This window comes from Monodelphis domestica, chromosome 2 (genome assembly GCF_027887165.1).
Source record: "Monodelphis domestica isolate mMonDom1 chromosome 2, mMonDom1.pri, whole genome shotgun sequence".
Taxonomy (NCBI): domain Eukaryota; kingdom Metazoa; phylum Chordata; class Mammalia; order Didelphimorphia; family Didelphidae; genus Monodelphis; species Monodelphis domestica.
Window position 1 is genome coordinate 144,289,609 of NC_077228.1, and position 27,433 is coordinate 144,317,041.

Consider the following 27,433-nt stretch of genomic DNA (forward strand, 5'->3'; position numbering starts at 1 on the left):
CATCTCCCTCAGCACCTGGACAGTGTGCCTGTCACTTGGTTAGAAACCTTTCAGGTTCTTTTGGGAGCTCAAAAAAGAATTTCTCTTTTCTTTTGTCCTCCTGTCTTCCACCTTTCTGTCCTGAAGTTGGTTTGGCTTATGTAAGTTGCTCTATAGACTACTGCAGAAGGAATGAAAAGAAAGGAAACAATAGACAGATATTCCCAGTGTCAGCCTCTGTAACTCAGAGGGAGAAAGGCAACCCTACTCTGATTGAAAGTGAAGATGTACCTCCACTACCTGGATGAGGGAAAAACCAACAGATTGCATTTTAAAAATTACTTTTTCAATTAGTTTTTACTAGACAGAGCTAGGGAAGAGAGGAAAAAAATAAACAGTAGACAAGGATATAATGTTAGGAAGGGGAAGTTCTAATTAATTAGTTTACTTAGTGGTAGATCGATATTGAAGACAGAAAATTCCTCCAAGTGATTCAGATGGAGCTAAATTGGATGCCTTGGATGGGGGCATATCTTTGCTAACTCTAGTCTCTCTTACTCCTATCAAAGGGAAGATTCTCTTTATTAGGTTCCACTGTCAATCCTCAATTTGAATGTCATCTTTTGATTAAAGGTAATTTCTAATATGAAGTAATCTTAGTCCCTTAGTGGAATTGTTAATGTGTGGTTCACTCCTTGGAGAGAGACAACTACCAGACTGCTGCATAGATATAATGCTTTTGCCAAATGCTCCTGTGATACACGATGGAATATTTAAAATTTAGGACAATTCAGGGAAAGGTCCAGGAAGGCATAATCATTTTTTTGAAGCAATTAATTATATTTTTTTAAACCCTTACCTTCCATCTTGGAATCAATACTATTCATTGGTTCTAAGGCAGAAGAGTGATAAGGGCTAGGCAATGGGGGTTAAGTGACTTGCCCAGGGTCACACAGCTGGGAAGTGTCTGAAGTCAAATTTGAACCCAGGACCTCCCATCTCTAGACCTGGTTTTCAATCCACTGAGCTACCCAGCTGCCCCCTGAAGCAATTACTTATTTAGACTACTCCGAATATAATGTATGGTAAGTATGTTGAGAGTGGTTGTCTGTGGACTTCTGATTACAAAAGGATAGTCAAAGGTTTTCTACTTGTAAGATGAGTTCAATAGTTTTCATTAATTGGAATTTAGACAGATTCTTCAATTAATCAGATTTTAACATTTTTTGGAACTGAGTGGCAAAATGAGTAAAATGGACATGGAGTTAGTAATTGATTTCTTCTTTCTCCTTTTTCCCCCTTCTCTTCCCTTTCTAATTACCAGAGAATATCCAGGAATCAGCCCCATCTCCTAAACCTTACAAATGTATTGGATTTTGCAATAGGATTTGCTGTTTAGAATAATGACCCTGAAGTAGACACCAGATTCATCAAAAAAATATTATGTTCACTATTTTGAACTTACAGAGAAAGGAAGAAAAACAAATTTAAAAAACACATTTACAACAACAGAAGTTTGAACATTCTAGCAAAAAATTCAATTTACCAGAATATATTACTTTCCAAGTATACTAATCAGTTAGAGTTTTAATTGTATTAAGTATAAGTTTAGAAGGGAGCTGAGAGATGATCTGAATGTTGCTCAGAGGAAAGAAAGGGTTTAACTGGAGAGGGAATACTTATTTTTTTAATCCACTCTCCAGTTAATACTTAACAACAGAAGCTCAGAGGGTTGTGTTTTGCCCAGTTACAAAGCCATTAAGCAGAGGTGCTGAAATTGAAACTAAGGTCTTTTGACTCCAAGTCTAGCACTTTACCAAATACACTGTGATCATTGCCACTAACAAATATTTATTGTGTTTATTATTTGTATGACTCTGTGCTAGACACTTTATAAGACTCATTGATGTGATAAATTTCACGAGTGAATTAATATTTTGGTCTAAACTGGTAGTATCAAACTCAAATATAATGGGATAGTTAAACTGCACATAAGGATCTATATGGAGCACAAATTTGGCTTAGAAAACCACAAATTCACATTATATTTTTATTCATTTTGATAAATATTTCCAAGTCATCTTTTATACTGGTTTATGTATTTCACTCTGGTCTCTCTGACATCTCTGGTATATACAAAGACATATTCAGTTGGCTGGCTGCCTTGTTGTAAATAAGAGGCAACTAGGTAGCTCAGGAGAGAAAGTGCTAAACCTAGAAGTCAGGAAGAAATGAGTTCATATCTAGCTTCAGATGATTTTTAGCTGCATGTCAAGGAAGTCGCTTAACCTCTCTTTGTTTCAGTTTTTTCAGCTATACAATAGGGATACTGATATTTACCTCACAGGGATGTAACGAAGGTCAAAGGGGATAATATATGTAAAGTTCTTAGCCCAGCATGTACATATATAATAATATAGATATACATTTATATAAATATATGCACATATGTAAATTGCCAGTCAACTAAAATTTATTAAGGTGCCATAATGTACTAATAAAAAGTCCTGATTCCTTAGCTATATCTTCATGGTTAATATTAACATCACTATAGAGTCATAGGTCTGGAGCTGAAAGGGACTTTAGAGGTTATTTAGTCCACCCCCCCTTATTTTACAGATTAGGAAACCGAGACCTAGAGAGATTATACTAGACACTGAACCAGGTACCGGGAATACAAAAGTGAAGATGAAAATTCCTATTATCAAGGAACTTGTACCCTATCACCTTATATTCTTATTCCTCAGAATTGTATGGGTTGTATCTCTTGGTTTTAATTTCCTGAATGAGTACTCTCTGGAGAGACATTGTAATCCTGATCTCCAGCCCAGAAAAACAACAGAAAGGGCTTTTGGATGCCAAGCACTATGATGAACTCTAGTGTGCCCAGTATAGATGCTCAAATGGTAGAGTGCCCAAGATAGAGGACCAGGTGTGTTCTGAACTTAGTGTGGAATCATTTACAAGCCAGCTAATATCCTTTATCCTTTGGAGACCGGAGTTAACATAGTACCCAATTTTTGAAATCACTTATTGATTGCCAGCTTTCCCCAAGCATGTACTAGCTTTGGAGCCAGCCAGTTTTGTTTTTTTCCACTTTATTAAAACTGCAGGGTAAAGCTCATTTGTCCTTGACTAGGATTTTATTGCAAGCAAGGTAATGAGATTTTTTTATATAGTGTTCTGGTCTGAATATAATCCTTCTAATATTTTAAATAGGGATCAAGACCAGAAAAGTAGGAAGGAAAAGCTTATTGCTATGAAGTCAATATTTATAATACTATACATTTATGAAATAAGAACATAATAGACATAAAAGACATAATAAGTTCTTTTCTTTTGAGAATGTCCATGTTGTTTAATAGTTTCTATCTCTTAATCTTTGGAAATGCCACTTTGAGACAATGGCAATGGGTAGGAAGATGGAAAAAAAATTAATCTACCCAAATAAGCAAGTGCTTGATGGCATTGATTGACAATCTGTCAATTCTGCCTGAAACCTTGAGGTATTTAATAAATACTTGATGACTGGTAAAACAAACAAACAAAAGAATGATTTTTTTTCTACCTAATCTAGACATTAAAAAATGTATTTAGCAAAAATGGTTCAAATGGACATATGGTTAATGGTTTGAAATTCTGATAATCTTTAGAAGGGGATTGGAGGTATATTACAATCTATAGTTTTAAGCCAATCAACCAGTCTTCTCTAGAAGTTAGATACAGCTCCTAATCCCTCAATTTGCAATGTAGGAACCTACCTGGATTCTTCGAAGTCTCTCTGTCATTGTCTCTCTTCCTCTCTCTCTTTCTCTTTCTCATCCCACCCCTCCAACATACTGTCCAATCTGTTGCCAGTCTGTCAATTATACCTTTGCAACATCTTTTAAATATACAACCTCTTCTGATCAAGGACACATGTAAAACCCAGTGGAATTGTGCATCAGGTCCAGGAAAGGGTGGGAGGAAAGGAGAGAGGGAAAGAATATGATTTTTGTAAACAAAGAATAATGTTCTAAAGTGACTAAATAAAATTTTCCAAAAAAAAAATATACACCTGTCTTTCCTCTGACATGGCCACCATTCTAGTGAAAGCTTTCAGCACATCATGCTTTGATTATTGTAATAGCCTTGCTGGTAGGTCTTCCTGCCTCCATTTTCTTCCTTATCCAATCCATTCTCCATTCCTCCTCTAGTAATTTTCCTAAAATTCAGATCTAATTGTGTCACACTCCACATCCCGAACCCCCAATAAATTCCAGTGACTTCCTATTATCTCCAGGAGCAAATACACAACACTGTTTGGCATTCAAAGCCCTTATGAATCATAACCTTTTCCACTTCCTGTCTTCTTACATCTAATTCCTCAGCATGTATTCTTTGATCCAATGAAAATAGCCACCTGGCTATTCCATGAACAAGATGCTTCATTTCTTAGCTTCCACTATTTTGGCTATTCCCTATGGCTAGAGTGTTCTTCCTCCTCCAATGTCTTTCTTTAACTCCTAACTAGAATTCCACCTTCTTTTTTCTAAAAAAATTATATTTTATTTTTACAACTACATGTAAAATATTTTTAATACTCATTTTTAAAATTTTTGAGTTCCAAATTCTTTTTCTCCTTTTTTTCTTTTACTTTTATTGAGAAGGCACGCAATTGGATACAGATTATTTATTTACAGTCATCTAAAGCACATTTGCATATTAGTCTTGTTGCAAAAGAAAAGACTAAAAACCTCATAAAACAATGTTTAAAAAAAGTATGCTTCCATCTGCATTCAGACTCCATCAGTTCTTTCTCTGGAGGTAAAGTGCATTTTTTGGCATTGTCTTGAATCATTGTATTGCTGAGAATAGTTAACTTATTCACAGTTGAACACCCCACAGCTGAACATCCCAGCAATAGAATATTGCTGTTATTGTGTACAATGTTCTGGTTCTGCTCATTTAATTTTACATCTGCTTGTATGTTTTTTCAGCTTTTTTTCTGAAACTATCCTGCTTATCATTTTTTAGTTATTATTTATTTTTAAATGTAAAATATTTTAATATATAATAAATAATACTATGACACATGATTTATTATAATTATGTAATATAATGAATATCCTTTTCTAAGATAAACAAATTCTCATATTAGCTATGTCTAAATATCTCTTTCTCATTCTTTTTTCCCCTTCTGCTCCCAACTCCCAACTCCCCAATAAGGCAGGTAATATGACATAGGTTGTACACATACTCTTCATATAATACATATTTCTCTGTTCATCATATTGTGAAATTTGACATATCACTTTCATTTACAGTTCATCATCATACATTATTATTATGACTGTGTACAATGTTCTACTTGTTTTGCTCACTTTACTTTGCATCATTTCATTTAAGTCTTCCTAGTTTTTTTATCACCTTATTTGTTATTTCTTATGGCACAATTGTATTCCATTATAATTTATATACCACAATATATTCAGTCATTTCTCAATTGATGGATATTGCTTCAGTTTCTAAATCTTTGCCACCACAAAAAGAGCTACCATAAATATTTTAGAATATATACTTTCTTTTCCTTTTTCTTTGATCACCTTAGGAAACACATCTAATAGTGATATTATTGGATCAAAATGTACATACAGTTTTATAACTCTTTGAGTATAATTCTAGATTGTTCTCCAAAATGGTTGGATTAGTTCACAGTTCCACTAGCAGTATATTAGTGCCCCCATTTTTCCATATCCCCACCAACTTTTATCATTTTGTTCTTTTATCATTTTACCCAATATGATAGGTATCATATGATATCTAAGTTGTCTTGATTTGCATTTCTTTAATCAATAATGACAAAGCATTTTTTCACTATTAAATATAGCTTTGATTTCTTCATCCAAAAATAATCTGTTCATTTTTTCATATTTCATTTATTGATTGGGAAATGGCTCATATTCTTATATATTTGACAAAGCTCTCTATATATTTAAGATATTAGACCCCTCTCTGAGAAATATATAAAAATTTTCCCTAATTTATTACTTTCCTTCTAATCTTGGCTACATTGGTTTTATCTGTCCAAAGCCTTTTTAATTTAATGCATTCAAAATGATCCATATTATCTTTTATAATGCTTTCTTTTTTATTTATGATTTCTTCTATCCATAAATATGATAGCTTATATGTTCCTGATTCTTCTATTTTGTTTATAATATTTTCCCTTATACCTTGGTCACATCCATTTTAATTTTATCTTGGTAAATTGTGTACGATATTGGTCTGTAATCTAGTTTCTGCCAAACTGCTTTCCAATTTCTACCCAAATTTTTAGCAAATAATAAATTATCATGTATGATTAAATTCTTATTCATCATTTCTTATAGCATGATATTATTATGTTATAATAACATAAAATTTTCAGCTTTGATGGGTATCCCTTCAATTTTTATTCTTGTCTATACATAAAGAGCTGCTATAAATATTTTTGTACTTTTAATTCCTTTCTCTTTGGGATACAGACATAGTAGTGATATTGCTGGATCAATGGGTATGCATAGTAAAGTCTCATCCTTGACAAGAAGACTTCCCCAAATTCTCTTAATTCCAGTGTTTTCCCTCTATTAATTACTTCTTATTTTTCCAGTATATTGGTTGCTTATATATTTGTTTGCATGCTGTCTCCCCATTATAATGTAAACACCTTGAGGACAAAGACTGTCTTTTGCCTCTTTTTATATCTCCTGGATTTCACATAGTGCCTTGTACATAGTAGGCACTTAACAAATATTCATTGATCGATAGATTAATAAACTGGGACAGTAGATAAAATTCTGAATTTAGAGTCAGAGGACCTGATTTCAATTTTTGATTCTGCCACTTACTAGCTGTATAACCTTGGGTAAATTGCTGAACGTCTCTAATATTATTATTTTATTATATAATGCAAGGGAACTATATAGCAAGGTCTCTTTCACAGGGCAACTGGGTGATACAATGGATTGAGTATTAGATATGGAGTCAGAAAGACCTGAATTCAAATGGGCCTCAGATACTAACTGTGATTCTGATGTTACTTGATTTTATGAAGTCTTGCTTCCTTCAAGTTATCATTTAATGTTGGCTCAGAAGGTGATTAGTTAAATAAAGCCTATAATATCCAAATATTATACTATTTATATATCCATATATCCACAATACCCAAATATTCTAATAATAGAATGGCAATTATTAAATGTCACAAAAATCTATTAAGTGTGCATTATATTTAAGATTGCTAAACACTATAGATTCAAAGATGAAATAAAGCATAATCTCTATAGTGAAGGAGCTTACAATCTCTTTATATGGAGTTCATGTTTTTTTTTTTTTTTTGTGTGCGTGAAGAATGCCCTTAATGTGTTTCTTAAAATCACTTCCCCTGAGGCAGCCTCCTACTCTACCTGCTGGTATTATAGATCTTGGCTGGGAGATTTCATTTACAAAATCAGTTAGAGTTAAAAAACCATAGTTTTGTTTCTAGTTTTCCTGGGTTCTTCAAATCACCACTAGGACTGCTTGAAAGGGCATAGAGTAGATATTAGAAAACCCTAATCATTCAAATAAGCATACTAATAAGAAACCTCTGTCCTATACAGAGAATTATGAGACATAATAAAAGAAGATTTCAACAAGAAAACTGCTGAAGTAGAAATGATAAGAATCTTTGGAGAAAGTTTCCATGATATCATAGAGCTCATGTTAGAGAAGGAAATAAAAGCCAGGCATCATTTGGAAGATGATTTAAATCATTCAGATAATTTAGGGAAAGGAGAGATCAGAGGTCACAACATACTTATCCATGAAAAAAATAAACTCACAGAGGATGGGAAACTCAAGAATGAACTTCTAAAGACTGTAATTCCTTATCTTATACTTTCATTTTTACCTAGGATCATGAATTGAGAGGCAGAAAGGACCCTTAGAGGTTATAGAGTCCAACTCCCTCATTTTACAAATGATAAAACCGAGACACAAAGTGGTTAAATTACTTCCCTAAATTAAAGAAATACAAATTTCCCAGATTAACCAGAGGAAATAGAATACTAAACAATCCCATTTCAGAGAAAGAAATTGAATAAGCCATCAACAAATTCTCTAAGAAAAGAAAAAGTCCTTAGGCCAGATGGATTCACAAGTGAATTCTACCAAAAATTAAAAGAACAATGAATTCCAATACTAAATAAATAAAAAATTACTTGGGAAATTAACTGAGGAAGGAACTCTTTCAAGTTCATTTTATGAAACAAATGTGTTGATAGCTAAACAAAAACAGAGAATGAAAACTACAGGCCAATTTCTCTAGTGAACATAGATGCAAAAATCTTAAATAATACACTATCAAGGAGATTACAACAATATGTCATGAAGATCATGACTATGACCAGGCAGATTTTATACCAGGAATGTAGGCTTATTGAGTATTAGGGAAAGTATCAGCATAATTGACCATTTCAAAAATGAAACCAACAGACACCAACTGATAATTTCAATAGAGGCAGATCTAGCATTTGACAAAATTAAAAAAAAAAAACCCATACTAGAGACCACTAGAGTAAATGGAAAATACCTGAGAAGGAAAAATGACATCTATCTAAAACCTTTAGCAAAAATATTTAATGTGAATAAGGTAGAAATCTTTACAATAAGATCAGGAGTGAAAAAAGGATGCCCATTATCATAATTACTATTCAACGTTGTACTAGAAATGCTAGCTATAGCAAAAAGACAAGAAGACATTGAAGGAATTAGAAGAGGCAATGAAGAAATAAAGCTATCATCCTTTGAAGATGATATTCTAGTAAACCTGGAAAACCCTACAAACTCAACCAAAAAACTAATTGAAACAATAAACAACTTTAGCAAAGTTGCAGGATATAAAATAAACTCCTAAAACTCATAAGCATTTCTCCATACTACCATACTACCATACTACCATACATACTAGCAAGAGACAAAAAGAAGAATCTCTTTTAAAATAATTATAGACAATATAAAATACCTGGGAATCTACCCCAAAAGACAAACCCAGGAACTATGTGAACAAACCACAAAACACTTTTCATACAATGGGAAAAACTTTAATTGTTCATGGGTAGGCTGAGACAATATGATAAAAATATAATTCTTCCTAAATTAACTTAATTATTCAATGCCATACCAAATTACCTAAACATTACTTCATAGAACTGGAAAAAATTATATCAAAATTCATCTGGAATATAGGGACTGACCTGCGGTTCCTATATATTTTACCTGTGGGTGATAACCTGAGAAGGAGAAGGGAGACTGAAGGAAATAGGTAAATAATGAAGACTCAGAGACAACAGTTTAAAACAAGTCGCAATCTCTGTGAATATTTCCCACTGACAAGTGTGCCAGAGAATTAATGGAAAATATGAGGAATAAGAAAACAGGTGGGGAGTAAGAACTCCTTAATGCCTCCTATGGACAAGAGTGTCAGAGGATTAATAGGAAGCATGGGGGCGACAGCGTCATGAGAAAGGAGAGGTCAGGAGGAATAGGAAGGAGCAATCAGAGGATCCAGAAATGTAAGAGAGAGATTCGCACTTGTTCCCCAGTATTTATTGGAGGTTTTAGGAATGTGTATTGGGAGGTGATCAATGAATAGGTAACATGGCATAGTATTTAACATTGGTTGAATTGACAATGATGAGATCAAAGAGGTGGAGATTAACCTGACATGAGCCTTGCAAAGGAATGTGGTCTGACAAGGTGTGAGCCAGGACCCTGTGGTCACTCAGGAATTGTTTTGCCCTTTGGACTTGTAACTTCTATACAATGATCATTAACTGAACTGACCATGTGTCTGGTAAGTGAATATATATATGATACAATATCAATACATCAACCATACTTCTAAGATGCCAACATGCCTGGTAAACTACATGGAAGAACAGAAAAACCCAAGATATAAAGGGAATCAATAAAAAAATATGAAGGAATGTTGCTAAGCAGTATTAGATTAGATAAAGCAGCAACCATCAAAGCAATCTGATACCAGCTAAGGAATATAATGGAGGACCAAAGGAATAGATTAGGCACTCAACACAGAATGGTAAATGACCACAGTAGTCTAGTTTCTGACAAACCCAAAGATCCAAGCTTTGGGAAGAAGAGCTCACCAGAACAAAAGATGTTGGGAAAACTGGAAAACAATATGCAAAAATTAGGCATAGACCAACACTCCATGCGGCATACCAAGGTAAAGCAAAATGGATACATTATTTAGAAATAAAGGGCAATACCATAAACACATTAGGGACACACAAAATAGTTTACCTATCAGTCCTATGGATAAGTAAAGAATTTAGGTCAAACCATGACAAAGAGAACATTATGAGATAAAATAAATAGTTTTGACTACATTAAACTTAAAAGTTTCTCCACAAAAAATCAATGAAACCAAGATGAAAAGGCAAACAGCAAACTGGGGAGAAATCTTTATAACAAAATCTCTTTGATATAAGTTTCATTCTTAGATATATAGATTTTTCAGGTGACTGAACAAGTCCTACTTCATAAAAGCATTTCCTATATTCACTATCCTGACAATAGTAATTTTCTGAGGTCAATTTCATAGACTGAGTTATGACTGAATATTGGCTGAATTCCTCTGCAGTTTCATCAAATTCACTGTCACTCTTTGGATTTTTATTTAACTTGATAGTTAAATCAAAATCAAAAAAGTTGATAACTTGATAGTAGAGTCACAGATTTCTCTCAAAGAAAGTCATGAAGATTCTGATTCCTGCACACTTGGAGGCCAGATCCTTCCACAAAAAGGCTCATCTTTGTAGACAACTCCTTCACTTCAAAATTAGTCTCTCCCTCTGGACAGAAGCTCCTTGGGCCTTTTTGCTCTAGCAGCCATGGTGCTTTCCCTTGCTGAAAATAGGAGATAAAATTTTCTCTAGAAACTGGAATCCCTTTTTATGATTCTCTTGAATTTGGCATCAGAACACCAACTTTTCTGATTTGCTCTGCCCTTTTCATCAGGAAAGCTTGGACATTTTTCTTATTAAATTATGATTTTTCTCCCCACAGAGCGTAGATTCCACAAATTCTCCAGCATGACCTCAAGATGCAGGGCTTTCTGGAAACGGTCCAATAGACACCATTCTTCCTGAGTGAAGTCCACAGCCACATCCTTGAATGTTATTGACCCCTGTGAGGGGGTCCTTGGGGTCCCAGGGTCCCGGGTGTCAGCCCTGAGGTGGGGAGACTTCCTCTGTGTGCACCTTCCTCTAATTGAGACTGCGGAGCCTGGTATATTCTTAGATATATAGAGAATTGAGTCAAATTTATAAGAATATAAAGAATTCTCCATTTAACAAATAGTCAAAGGATATGAATAGACAGTTCTTGAATGAAGAAATTAAATATTTCTTTAGTTATATAAAAATGCTCCAAATCCCAATTAATTAGGGGAATTCAAATGAAAACAACTCTGAGGTACCACTTTACACTCACCAGACTAACACAATAACAACAACAAAAAAGGAAAATCATAAATGTTGGAGGGCATGTGGAAAAATTGATATACTAATATATTGTTTTTGGAGCTATGAATTGATTCCCCCATTCTGGAGAAGGATCTGGAATCTGTATCCACAAAAGATTAAAGATAAGGGAAATAACCTACCTGTTCAAATATATTTATAATAGTTCTTTTTGTATGTGGCAAAGAACTGGAAACAGAAGGGGTGTCCATCAATTGGGGAATGGCTGAACAAGTTGTGATATATGTTTGTAATGGAATACTATTGTGCCATAAGGAATGACAAACAAGATGAAGCCTGGAAAGACTTATATGAAGTGATGCAAAGTGAAGGCAGCAGAATCAGGAGAATGTTGTACATAGTAACAACAATAAGATATAATAATCAAATGTGAATGACTTAACAATCATCTACAAGGTATGGATTCAAGACAACTTCAAGGGACTCATGATGAAAAAAGATATCTGTTGTAGGAGGCTGGAGATTGTCCAGGGAGGTGCCCTTTCAAGAATAGAGAGATTTGTTTATGTTGAATGGTTGGGAGGCAGCATGCAGGACCAGTTGCCTCCCTGAATACAGAAAAGTTCAGGATTTTTATATCCTAAAGGGAAGGGGTCTAAGTGACTTGGAAAGGAAAGATGAGGAGGGCAATGAACGATGGAAACAAACACGGTGGGTAATCAAGAGAGAACAGGTAACAGAATAGGTACCTAAGGGTCTAGGGACTTAAACATAAGTATACATTATTTAAAACATCCTAATCATGTTACCTATCTTGAGAAACCTAGAGATGTTTGGAATTATAAGTTATATTTGTGATGTAGGGATCATAAAGGCGGGTAAGTTATCTCAAGAAACCTAGTGTGTTTGAGATGTAAACAAGGGGTATCCCCTCATACTCAGACCTTTGTCTTAAGGCTAGTGTAAATACATCGAAAGCTTAGAGGTAGAGGATCCTATGTTTGTTCAACTTCCAGCCTTGCAAGGTGAATTCCTTATGTAATCTTTGACCTGTGGTGTCTCTCAGGAATTTGGAGTGTATTGGGGGACCATGGTGCCCACCATATCTCCACCACCATAGAATGAACAGAGACAGAATGCAGATTGAAACCTACCACTCTTCACTTTATATCCTCCATGAATTTTTCTGTAATGTAAGCAATATGTGTCTTGTTTTATAATATGATGAACATGGTAATATGTATGGCATGATTAAATGTGTATAAATGTGTATAAACTATATATCATGTTACCTACATTTGGGGGGGGAGGAATGAGGGGAATGAAAGGAGATAACATGGATTGCAATGTCAGAAAAAAAATTCCATCATGTATTTTGGGAAAAAATTAAAAGAAAAAAATTTAATTACTTGTTCAGAGTCACAGAGCTAGTAAATATTGAAGGGCAGGATTTGAATTTTAATCTTCTTGACTCCAAGTCCAAACCATGGCACCTCTCAATATCCTAACACTCTTGAGAAGCCATTGCATGCTTGTCTTTGTATGCTGAGTATCTAGCAAAGTGCCTTACAAATAGGAGGTATTAAATAGGTATGTTTTGAACTGAATTTAAATAAAGAGTTGTATTCTGAATGTTTAGAAAGGGAAGCAGTTATAAATAAAAGCCAACATAATTTCATCAAGAATAGCTCATGCCAAACTAATTTCATCAATTTTTTTTGACAAGGGAACTTCATAGGGGTGAGGGGTTGCAGTTAGGTGGCACTAGGGAGGGATAATGCTGACTCAGGAATCAAGAGGGTTCCCTATATAAATTAAATAACAGGTTTGCTAACAACACAAAATAAAATATTCGAGCATTTAGATTAATAGATCAGGAGAATGCTGAATAGCTAGGTTTCAAAAAAGCATTTGATAGCCTCTTCAAGATAGTCTTGGACAAGCTATAGAATGAGAGATGTTGGCACATTAGGTGGATTAGGAATTTATTAAATGACTTGTAATGCTGATAGGTCAATTAATGTCAAGTTGCAGGGTCTTTAATGGAGTGCTTTAAAGATTGGACTTGTGTTGTAACCTTTTTTTGTGTGTGTGTCTCAAATGAGAACATACAAGTTATCTTTGCCAGATTTTCAGATAGCAGAAAGCTTTAAAGGATGACTAACATGCTGGATGAAAGAATACAAAAAGATTTCTATAGGTTAGATCAATTGACAAACCTAATAAGATTATATTTAATTTTTTTTGGATGGTGAGGTCCTTGGATGTTCCTATTTGTGTATGGCAATGTGCCAATTGCCTTAAGCTCCAGAACAATTGCAGAGAATCTTGAACGAGGTCTGTAATCACTTAAAGGAGTTTGGCCTGGTTATTCACATAGGGAAGACCAAGCACAGAGCAACAAATTCAGTTGTGTTGGAGAATAGGCTAGATTGCTTTCAGGAAATTGCAAAACTCCTTTAATGAACCTCTGGCTCTAATAAAAAAAAAAAGCCCATCTTTTTAATATCAACATTCTATAGGTGTTGTTTTATGACAATGAAAACATAGAATATAGTAGTTTCTGAAGAATTAACAATCAACATAATGCAGAGAGGGCAATGGAAAGGTGCATAGTGGTTGTGAACAGATTGCAATGCATAAATAATGAAGACCTTCAAAGAAGATGAGTGAAAAGTACTATCAGGGAAGTCAATGATAGGAATGGGAAACGCACTGGTCAAATGTTGAAGGTGAGGGATGACAGGTGGATAGTCATACTTTTCTACTGATCAGTCTCCAAGAAAGGTTTCTAGACCATTGGGTGGATCTCCCACAGGGCAATTATGGAAAAACATGGAGGAAAATTAAAGAGGTTGGGAAGACAGTGATGGATTGTAATCTACACTGCTGCAAAGAACTTCTAAACTGATGAGGTCACAAATTGATTGTATTAATGTGTGTTTACATTTGTATTATATTTATACTTACCCAACATAAGTATTGAGTAAATAAATGTTTGCATTCTTAAGTTAAAATTTTATCTTTGCAGTAAGGGATATGTGGTAATAATGTTATAATAATTCACATAAAAAATTGAGGGTTTAGTGAACTGTGAGGTCAATGTGTCAATTCAGCAGCACTCCCCAAAATTCCAGTGGTATATTAGGCTATGATTGTGTGAAGTTTGAGGCAGCTTCCTGAATATCTCAGCATAAAGCTGCTCTTTAAACTCAGGCTAATACTGTTAATGAGCAACATTAAATTATTCTTTTCAAAAGCAAATTTTCTGCCAAAATTATTGGGCAATTTAAGTGATCAGATGGCTTTCCTCATTGCTATTCACAGTCTTACATGGGAGAGAAAATGTGTTGGGGAAATAGTCCTTAATTACAAGTAGGTCAGGTAATTTGGCATCCTACTAATAATATACTTCTAGGTAATCATTTTCTGCAAAATTCATTCATGCAAGGAAAATGAATGATGTGAACTCTGAGTCAGAGGTTGGTTTGTTTTAGAGGTTGCAATATGCAATGTAAAGATCACTCAGTATCTCTGGAATTTTCAGGCTTTGATTTGTATGTTTGACCACTCAGTACTTGTGTTGCCTTGGGCAAGTCACTTTGCCTCAGTTTCCTCATGTATAAAATGAGAAGTCTGGACCAGATGATCTTAAAAGTTCCTCAGAATCCTGAGTCTATAGAACCATGATTTTATTGAAATGCAATGAAATCATAAAGCTCCCCTCAAAATGATTCTATTCTTCAAATGAAATTAGTTCTATTTTTGAGTCTTTCTACCTAGCTAACTAACTACCTAGCTATCTTTGAAAAAGCTATTTTATCACCCTGAATCTTTCCTTCCTAATCTGCAAATGAAGGATTTAGACTTGATAATATTTAAAGTATCTTTCTACCTCTAAGCTTCTACACTTTTAAATAACTGATTATGAGTGTCATCTCCTTTGGAAGAATTTGCATTTTAATAATAATAATGATAAAAGCTAACATTTCTATATCCCCTTAATGTTTGCAAAGTCCTTTCCACTATTTTAATATATCTGATCTTTACAGTGACCCTGTGAGGTGGGTGAGTGGGTACTATTATTAGCTATTTGTGAGGAAACTGAGGCTGAGTTAGATTAATTGGTTTGTTCAGAGTCACAGGGATTTTAAGTTTCTGGACTCCAAATCCAAGTTCAGTAGAAATCATGTCCTTAAATGAAGGAAATGAAGGAAAATGAAAAAAAAAATGAAGCTCCATGGGAGAAAATTTTGGAATTAAATTATAAGATGGAAGCTGGTGGATAATTGGGGAACATAGTACTGAAATTACACAGGGAGGAACCTACTTCTGTATAGTTGTAATACTTTGTGTCTCTATAAACAAAGACATAACTGGAATGCCATAGAGTACTGTACCATTTGGTCCCCTACACTGTGTTTCTTCTTTAATAATATATTCCAAGAGGGTTATTGGTTCTTTAATTGGTTGCTAACTGTCTCCTGAAAAGGACCATCTTCTTAAACACAACTATGAGGTTTTTTATGTGGATTTCTCTCTTTTCTCCCCCTACTATCAGGATCTTTTCCAGGCATCCTATTTTGTCTGTCTTTCCTGGGTCAGCATTCTATCGCTTGCAAGTATTTGATTCTTCCAAACTCTTTTGAAATAAACCCTATCACATTCAGGGGCTTTCTTTTTCAGTTAATGTTTAAAAGGCTGGCACTGATTAGGGTAACTATTTCCTTTTAAGTATATAACATATAATATGGATAAAATACTAACAAGTGGACAGTCCTATCTGGGATATCGGTCAAGATGACCTGAATTGTTAGTCTTAGGAAAGCCAATTTTCCACTACTTTAAGAATAACTTGAAGATAAGTTCAGGGATATAGTGGAATTTTTTGTTGTCATTGTTACAGAAGAAATATGCTTTTTCGTTGTTCCAAAGGGCATGAGGAAAGGACTAGTAGAAGGGGAAGAAAGAGATAAGCAAATTCTCAGAAGGGGTAATTAAATCCAATGAAATGAACATTTAAACGTATAAATCTCTGACACCTCATAAATGAGGTTGAGTTAAGAATTAACATCCTATTCTACTCTATTTCATAAAAATATTAACAAGTGAAGTAATTATTTACTAGAAATGATAATTATTATATTTAGATAGGATATAAAGTTTAGAGAACATTTGAACCTAATCAACACAGAAGCACAGCTAGATGCCTTTGTCACTAACCTTTATTCTTAATAACTGTTCAGCCTTATTTTCTCCTTTTTAGAGGGAGGAGTCTCATCTTTTTAACTCACTGTAAGACTATCCTTCTATCAGGTGATAATTGGTGCTCTTGTATGACTCAGATCTCTGGGCTACTTTGTGAAATATTAAAAAAAAAAACCAAGAGGGATTCCATGGAGACTGGAACAACCTCCAGGAAGAGATGCAGTGCGAAAGGAGCAGAACCAGGAGAACATTGTACACAGAGACTAATACACTGTGGTATAATCGAATGTAATGGACTTCTCCATTAGTGGCAACGCAATGACCCTGAACAATCTGCAGGGATCTAAAAAATACTATCCACAAGCAGAGGATAAACTGTGGGAGTAAAAACACCGAGGAAAAGCAACTGCTTGACTTCAGGGGTTGAGGGGATATGACTGAGGAGAGACTCTAACTGAACACTCTAATGCAAATACCAACAACAGGGAAATGGGTTCGAGTCAAGAACACATGTAATAACCAGTGGAATCATGCATCGGCTATGGGAGAGGGAAAGGTGGTGGTGGGGGGGGGGCGGGGAGGAAAAGAAAATGATCTTTGTTTCCAGTGAATAATGTTTGGAAATGACCAAATAAAATAATGTTTAAAATTTAAAAAAAATCAAATTTACCAATAATCTAAAAAAAAAACAAAAACAAAAAACAAGCGATGCTTTATTGGAGTTTGAAGTAGGGGCAATAAGGTTCTCTTTGCCTAATACAGTAGAATTTCAGTTTACTTGACCAACATGTTCCAAGCACTCTTGTGTAACCCCCAAATCCCCAGATGATAATGATCCCCATTGTTCAAAAAGTATTTCCTATATGAACCTACCCAGTCATTCTACAACCTTCTTTAGGTTTATCAGAACTACCAGCATCACTACTTTTGCACCTTGAGGCCATTACCAATAACCAAATAGTGCCAATGAAACAAAGAGAAGCAGGGCTCTGTCATGGACCAATGGGAGATCTAATACCTGGCATGAAACAATGCAATGACTCACACCATTGCCTCTCAGAGAAAAATTGAGTGAATTTATGTGAGAACCCAAGCTGCCTGGGAAAATGGTGTGGATTTAGTGCATAATTAAAAATGTTTTATTTTGTGTTCTTTTCTGCTTTTATTTTTTATTTTTTGATTGCCAATTGCATATACCCAAATTCCCATGTTGAGTTTGAGTAAAATGAGGTCTCTGTAATTACCAAAAAAGATGACAGTATCTTGTATACAAGGAAAGAGATGTCTCATTATTTTCTTATTCTTCTTTTCCTAATGTGAGCTTTCTACTCAATTCTATTTCTTTAATCTCTTTACTTCAGAATTACCTACCCTATAGATACAAAGGTTTTCTGGCTACTTACATTCATCTCTACCTAACAGATTGAATATTAAGCATTTAAATTCTTATTTCATTAAATTCAAATATAACTAGAATTTGCCCATCTCTTTGTTCTTTTCTACTAGACTTTTCCTCTATGCCCTTTGGAAGAGTGAAAAGGGCTCTTTCTACTGTAAGTAGTGGAAATTTGCCTTGCCTCAGATGACAAGTTGTTTGAAGTTTTGTTTTTTCTTTTTTCTTCCTCCTCCTCCCTGCCCTGCACCTACCCCCAGTCACTGGGGTCCACTAACTCCTGGCTTTTCCCCACTTCTTGACTCTCATTTTGTTGAATGTTGCATTACTCAAAAGTACTCATCCTTTGAAATTTGCATTGTATGAATATACCAAGGAAACCTCTCATTCTTTACTTGCAATGACTGAACTCAAGAATATGCAGCTCACTTTCCTCAATCACTTAAGCATCTGATGTATAATCTTCCTCTCTTCCTCTTCCTTGACACTACCATTTATGACTTATTATCTCTATTAATGACTCCTACTACCCTAATACATAGGTCCTTGAATTCCTCAAGTTCAATGATTTCCATTCCACTTCAGTTTCCCACTGACAGAGCTGCACCTTAGATCTCACAATATTGCCCAGAACTTTTCTAGCTCCCATAAGGTCTTGATCTTTGAAATTCCATACCTAATCACCACATTCTTCTGTAAACATATTGTATCTCCCAGTAGAAAATAAATTCCTTGAGGGCAATGTCTCTCTCTCTCTTATATTTGTATACTCAATGACTAATCCAGTGCCTGGGATATAATAAGTGCTTAATACTTGACTCCTTCTATCTCTCCTACTTCCTCCTGAATCTACTCTTTATTGTAGCCACTTATAGGCTTTAAGGTTTACCAGGCACCATATATAGCTCATTATTTCTTTGGATCCTTAAGCATCCAAATTATCCTTAAGGGTAATTCTGTGTTATGGATGTTTCTATTATGTCCACTTTATAAATGAGGAACCTGAGCCCCAGCAACGGTGAGTGACTTGGCCAACTTTGCACGGATAAGTGATTATGATGGAATTTGAACCTAGGCTGCTCCAAGTTTGACACTCTGCCTGTTATACTAGTTGCATCCCACTTTTGCTTCTTCCAGATCATCAATCCTATTTATACTTAATTTATCTCCCTTCTTAGCCTCTATCTGATAATCAGTCCCTTCATCAGTGTGCTTACTAACACTTTAAAATCTATCTCCTTGGTCTGTTATTCCTTTGTTTGCTGTTCAGTCATTTTTCAGGCATGCCCAACTTGTCATGACCCCATTTGGGATTTTCTTGGCAAAGAAATTAGAGTGATTTACCATTCCTTCTCCATCTTATTTTATATATGAGGAAACTAAAACAAACTGGGTTAGGCCACTTGGCCAGGATCACACAGCAAGTAAGTCTCTGAGGCCAGATTTGAACTCTGGTATTTCTAATTCCAGAACTGGTGTTCTATCTACTATACCATCTAGCTACAGTACATTACTCCTACTGTCATGTTAATGCTATTTCTACCCCATATAAACCTACCAGTTAGTTTCTTATCTCCTCACCAGAGAATGTTGGAAAAAGTCACTTAATAAAAGCAGAGAAGCTTTAGAACAATTGATATGAGAGACACGTAAGTATATTTTTATTTTCTATTGAACCAATAAGAAATGGAGAAAAAAATAGACGCTGAGGAGCAGAAAAATCTCTGTTGAAGTTAAAGGGTATAGATTTATAGGAGACTCAGTACTTCATGTTCTTGGATCTTTATGCTCCCCAGAAATTATTTTTCTCTATTTCTTATTGGTTCAATAGAAAATAAAAACATTATAGAATATCTCATATCAATTGTTCCAAACCTTGTTTGCTTTCATAAGGCCCCTAGCAATCTTGTTTTAAACTTCTTTTTTTCTCACAGCACTGAATGATATTTTTGCTTTGAGGAATCAGGGCAAACTGAGAGAATTGGAAGACATCTTGATGTGTATGAAATTGTAAGTGTAAATTCTATGCAATTCCTGGCATAATTAAAGAAACTCTTGGCACAGGTCACATGCTTTGAGAACTACGATCTTGGTAGGAGAAATTTTCTTATACACCTGACCTCATTGCATAGATGACAATCTACCTATAAGAGTAGCTGCAAAAGGACACACCTGTCTTCTAACTTTTGATATTATAGAAACCTGTACTATCTTTCCTATTTCTCTAAAACCATTTTTCTCAAAAAACATCCCATCCCATTTACTCATTCCTGGTATGCAAATTGACCTCCTACTTTATTGAGAAGATTGCAACTATATCTCTCTCTAAATTCTCCACTTCTCCACATCATAAGTTTTTTGTCTTCATCCATCTTTTTCCCAGTCCCTTTTGTGGGAAGGAATATGGCCCTCATCTAGGCTAAGGTTATTCTTTCAACTCCCAGTTCCTCTTGTTCCCTCATCCTCTTCATATTACATCTTCAATCTCTTCTTGTCCTATTTCCTATAAGTATTCTCAAATTCTCTATATTCTTAAAGATAATGAAGCCTTTTCTCAAGTCTCTTAGCCTATTTAGTCAATCTGTCAGTCTCCTGGCACTTATGATGCACCTATTATATGGCAAGAATTATGCTCAGAGCTACAATTCTTTCTTCCTTTCTTCTATCAAAATTCTAGAAAAAGTAGTCTATCCTTACTGCCTCCAATGTTTCTCCACTCACCCTTCAATCAGTCTAGTTTGATTTTTGTTTATACTATTTTCCTGAAGACAGTCCCTTAAAGGTCACCAGTTGCCTCCTAATTGCTAAATCAAATGGCCTTTCCTTTGCTCTCATCCTCTATGACTAGTAAGCAGAACTGGTCAACCCTTCCTTCATTATAATATATCTATGTATAGTGAGAAGCCTTCCAACCATCTTTGTATATTTCCTTACAGCAAAAATAACATTCCTTCCAGGTCTAGACACTACTGAGTTGAGTTAAGTGGTTCAGTTCCCCAGAGTTGAATCCTTCCTGGATGTAATTACTTGATGTATGGTCCAACTGGTCATAATGGTCATTTCATGAAGCACCCAGGCCATACTCTTCACTTCTAGTTCTTCTCTGTATGCTGCAGACATTTTTACTTCCCTGTCAGTTGCTTTTTCACCCTGATGGCACCTCTACCTATGACTTAATTTTCTGATTGGTGAATCAGAACCCTGTGCTTCTATTTTATGAGGTTCTCACATCATGCTTTCTTCATTTTCTGTTCCATTTCATACACTCCAGACTTCTTCAGTTCCTTGCCAGCAGCTTTGACTTAATGCAGGTAGTCTCCTTCCCCCTGAATTCTAATTCCACTTTGTTGTCTTCAGATAAGGACTTTTTTTGCTTCTATTTTTATCCCTAATTCTTAACACAGCACCAAGCATATGCTAAATGTGCTCTCTCTGTCTCTCTCTCTCTCTGTCTCTCTCTCTCTCTCTCTCTCTCTCTCTCTCTCTCTCTCTCTCTCTCTCTCTCTCTCTCTCTCTCTCTCTCTCTCTCTCTCTCTCTGTCTCTCTCTCCTTTTCTCCAACATTTTGAGATCTCATTAGGCCTGATACAAAAGGGAAAAGAGGCAAAAATAGGAGGTGGTCCCACAGACTTGCCTAGGATGCTATGCACTTATCAGCTTATTTTTCTCTCTTTCTGAAGTCTCCATAACATCCTCAGTGTACCACATCATGGGCCAGAGATCTGTCAGCCTATCAGTAGTCAGGTCTTTCTGCACTTACTTTGTGTCACATGACTGTCTTTTAAGTAATTGGTCAACCTGCTTGGAGTGGTTGCCATTACAATTAATTTTTTAAAAAAATCTTCAGATTTGGAATCAAAAGATGCAGGGCAACGTTCTGGCCTCCCATTTATTAGCTGTGTAACTTTTACATGTCACACTTGAAACTAAGTTTCTGTGTTAGTAAAGTGGAAGTGATATTTGTATTGCTAATAAACCTCTCATAGTTGGAAGGATTAAGTGAACTAATTTGTAAAGTGCTATGTAAATTGTAAAGCTCCATGTAAAGTAATTTCTTTATAGCATCCAAAGTATTAACTAACTAATGTGATAAATAGTCCTCCAATCATTTAATTAATGAGCAAGTTGGGTACTTTGGTTGTAATGTTGAAAATATCTATCAGGGAGAAAAGGAAAATGGCTTCATGCCAAGAGGATAGAATAGAGATATATTGAGATAGACTGTTCTTTAAGGACCCCACAAATGAAAGCTTCTGAGCAACCAATTATAAAAAGCATTCTAGTATATCAATGACAAGTTTGAATTTCACTGAACCAAGGGCTGACTTTCCATTAGAGGAGCTGACTTTCCATTAGAAGACATGCCTCCACAAATATAGATTTAAAGTTTTGAAAGCACCTTAAATATATTCTAATACTTTAAAAAAAATTTAGATGGCAAAACTGAAGACTAGAGACAAGAAATGATCTGCCAGAGATCACATGAGTGTTATGTAGTAGGTCCAATATTCATACCCAGCTCTTTTGATTCCAAATCAAGTATTCTTTCTAAAATACTACTTCAAGGGGGAGGGAAGAGAGTATTTATAATCTTCCATGTTCATTAGGCTATATTCATTTCAATAATTCCCTCTAAGAAGGAGATGGATATTATAGCCCCTTATCTTATTATTGGGGTGGTATCTCCTGCCTCCTTGTACAGATACTTGCTGTCTCAGGCTCAAGGTTAAATGTTTGTGTTTTTTGAGAGAAATGGTTTTAGATAAATGGGAAAGATATTACAGGTTTCTATAATATCTAAAGTTAGAAGACAGGTGTGTCTGTTTGCAGCTACTCTTATAGGTAGATGGTCATCTACGCAATGAGGTCAGGTGTATAAGAAAATTTCTCCTACCAAAAAGCAGAAACCTTCCTAAACTTCCCAACCTTCAGACTAGTTCTTGGAATTCCTTTAATGAAGCTAAAGTTATTATTAACATAATTATAGAAAAAGGACTTCTGATGTACTACTCCTGAAAGAATAATGTATCTTCCTGGATTCTGATCCATTTTGAGCCTTGAGATGTGCTGATCTGTCATATTCATATCCCATTTCCCCATCCCGTATTTATCTAGCCATTAGCACAATGCCTGACACCTTTGTTGTTCAGTTGGTCAGTCATATTTGCCATTTTGTAATGCTAAGAACAACACTATCCATGGATTTTTCTTGGTAAAATTACTGGAGTGGTTTGCTATTTTCTTCTTCAGTAGATTAAGACAAACAGAGGTAAAGTAACTTAAAGGGTCATACAGTTAGTAAGTATCCGAGGATAGATTTAAACTCAGGTCTTCCTGACTGCAGGCCCTGGGCTCTATTCATTGAGCAATTTAGCCATTTCTTTTTGGCACATATAAGAAGGTTAATAGATTCAAGTTTACTTGACTTTCCCTCCTTCTGCTAAACAAAGTTCCTTGGTGTTTACATGGTATGTGAACCCTTTTTCTCTCTTTTTAAATAATGCCTTATTTTTACCCAATTACATATAAAAATAATTTTTTTGTCATTAATTTTCTTTCAAATTTTGAGATCCAAATTTCTCTCCTTCCCTCCTACCCTTTCTCCCTCTCTGAGGTGGTAAGAAATATGATATATTTTTTACATGTGCAATCATGCCATATTAGTCAATTTGTGGAAGAGATCTCAACTCAAAAAGGAGAAGAAACTGAAATATATTTTTCAGTATGAATCAGAATTAATTGGTTCTTTTTAAATTTAAAATAATTTATTTAGTCAATTTAGAACATTATTCCTTAGTCACAAGAATCATATTCTTTCCCTCCCTCCCCTCCCCCCACCAGTCCCATAGCTGACGCACAATTTCACTAGGTATTACATGTGTCCTTGATCAAAATCTATTGCCATGGTCTTGGTGTTTGCATTAGGATGTTCATTTAGAGTCTGCATCCCCAACCATATCCCCTCGACCCATGTAATCAAGCAGTTGTTTTTCTTCTGTGTTTTTACTCCCACAGTTTTCCCTCTAAATGTGGATAGTTTTCGTTTTTGTAGATCCCTCCAAGTTTTTCAGGATCACTGCATTGCCACTAAAGAAGTCCATTATATTTGATTGTACCACAGTGTATCAGTCTCTGTGTACAATGTTTTCCTGGTTCTGTTCCTTTCATTCTGTATCAATTCCTGGAGGTCGTTCCAGTTCCTATGGAATTCCTCCAGTTTTTTATTCCTTTGAGCACAATAGTATTTGATCACTAACATATACCACAGTTTGTTCAGCCATATCCCAACTGAAAGGCATCCCCTCATTTTCCATTTTTTTGCCACCACAAAGAGTGCAGCAATGAATATTCTTGTACAAGTCTTTTTCCTTATCATCTCTTTGGGGTACAAATGCAGCAGTGCTATGGCTGGATCAAAAGGCAGAAAGTCTTTTAGGTCCCTTTGGGCATAGTTTGAAATTGCCCTCCAGAATGGTTGGATTAATTCACAACTCCACCAGCAATGCATTAATGTCCCAACTTTGCCACAACCCCTCCAGCATTCATTACTTTCATGTTAGTCTGTCATGTTAGTCAATCTGCTGGGTATGAGATGATACCTCAGAGTTGTTTTGATTTGCAATTCTCTGATTATAAGATATTTTGAATAATTTTTCATATGCTTATTGATAGTTTTGATTTCTTTAACTGAAAGTTGCCTATTCATGTCCTTTGCCCATTTATCAATTGGAGAATGGCTTGATTTTTTGAACAGTTGGTTTAACAATTTATAACTTTGAGTAATTAGACCTTTGTCAGAGGTTTTTGTTATGAAGATTGTTTCCCAATCTGTTGCTTCCCTTCTAATTTTGGTTGCATTGGTTTTATTTATACAAAAACTTTTTAATTTGATGTAATCAAAATTATTGATTTTATATTTTGTGATGTTTTCTAGCTTTTGCTTGGTTTTAAAGTCTTTCCTTTCCCAAAGATCTGACATGTATACTATTCTGTGTTCACCTAAATTGCTTATAGTTTCCTTCTTTATATTCAAGTTGTTCACCCATTGTGAGTTTATCTTGGTGTTGGGTGTGATATGTTGATTCAAACCTAATCTCTCCCATACTGTCTTCCAATTTTCCCAGCAGTTTTTATCAAATACTGGATTTTGGTCCCAAAAGCTGGGATCTTTGGGTTTATCATTGACTCTTGCTGAGGTCACTTACTCCAAGTCTCTTCCACTGATCCTCCTTTCTGTCCTTTAGCCAATACCAAATTATTTTGATGACCACTGCTTTATAATATAGTTTGAGATCTGGGACTTGAAGGCCTCCTTCCTTCACATTTTTTTAATGATATTCCTGCATATCCTTGATCTTTTGTTCTTCCAAATGAACTTTGTTATAGTTTCTTTCTAATTCAGTAAAAAAGTTTTTTGGTAGTTCAATGGGTATGGAATAAAATAAGTAAATTAATTTGGGTAGGATTGTAATTTTTATTATGTTAGCTTGTCCTACCCATGAGCAATCAATGTTTTTCCAAATGTTTAGATTTATTTTTAATTGTGTGGAGAGTGTTTTGTAGTAGTTTTCATATAGTCCCTGTGTTTATTATGGCAGATAGATTCCTAAGTATTTAATATTGCCTGGGGTGATTTTAAATATAATTTCTCTTTCTGATTCTTTCTGAAAAGATGTGCTGGAGATATATAGAAATGCTGATGACTTATATGGGTTTATTTTGTATCCTGCAACTTTGCTAAAGTTGCTGATTATTTCTACTACATTTTTGGTTGATTCTCTAGGATTCTTTAAGTAGACCATCAAAGCATCTGCAAAGAGTAATAGCTTGATCTCTTCATTGCCTATTTTAATACCTTCAATTTCTGTTTCTACTCTAATTGCTACAGCTAGTGTTTCTAGTACAATGTTAAATGATAGAAGTGATAATTGGCATCCTTGTTTCACTCCTGATCTTATTGGGAAGGTTTCTAATTTATCCACATTGTAGATGATGTTTGCTGATAGTTTTAGATATATACTTTTTATTATTTTTAGGAAAAGCCCTTATATTCCTATGCTTTCTAATGTTTTCAATAGGAATGAGTGTTGTATTTTATCAAAGGCTTTTTCTGCATCTATTGAGATAATGATGTGATTTTTGTCAGTTTGGTTGTTGATATGGTCAATTATGTGGATGGTTTTCCTAATATTGAACCATCCTTTTATTCCTGGTATGAATCCTATCTGGTCAAAGTGAATAACCCTCTTGATCACTTGCTGGAGTATTTTTGCTAGTATACTATTTAAGATTTTTGCATCTATATTCATTAAGGAGAGCCTTTAGTTTTCTTTCTCTGTTTTTGACCTGCCTGGCTTTGCAATTAGTACCATATTTTTGTTGTAAAAGGAATTTGGTAGAACTCCTTCTTTGCTTATTCTGTCAAATAGTTTGTATAATATTGGGATTAGTTGTTCTTTGAATGCTTGATAGAATTCATTTATGAATCCTTCTGGACCTGGGGATTTTTTCTTGGGGAGTTCTTTGATGACTTGTTCAATTTCTGTTTCTGATATGGGTTTGTTTAGGTAGTCTATTTCTTCCTCTGTTAGTCTAGACAATTTATATTTTTGTAAATATTCATCCATATCACCTAGATCGCCTTATTTATTGCCATATAATTGGGCATAATAGTTTTTAATGATTGCCTTAATTCCCTCTTCATTAGAGGTGAGGTCTCTCTTTTCATCTTGGATACTGTCAATTTGGTTTTCTTTCCTTTTTTAGTTAGATTGACCATTACTTTGTCTATTTTATTTGTTTTTTTTTTTCTCCAAAGTACCAGATCCTAGTATTATTTGTTAAATCAATAGTTCTTTGACTTTGAATTTTATTAATTTCTCCTTTGATTTTTAGGCTCTCTAATTCAGTCTTGAGCTGAGGATTTTTAATTTGTTCACTTTCTAGTTTTTTAATTTGCATGCTCAATTCATTGACCCCTGCCCTCTCTAATTTGTCAATATATGCACTCAAGGATATGAATGTCCCCCCTGTGTACTGCTTTGGCTGCATCCCATAAATTTTGAAAGGATGTCTCATCATTGTCATTTTCTTAAATGCAATTATTAGTTGTTTCTATGATTTGTTCTTTAACCGATTTTGGAGAATCATTGTTTAATTTCCAAATAATTTTTGATTTGCATCTCCATGTACCCTTACTACTTATTGCACTGTGATATGAGAAGTTTTCATTTATTATTTCTGTTCTTTTGAACTTGTTTGCAATATTTTTATGCCCTAGTACATGGTCAATCTTTGTGAATGTACCATGTGCTGCTGAAAAGAAGGTGTATTCCTTTTTGTTCCTA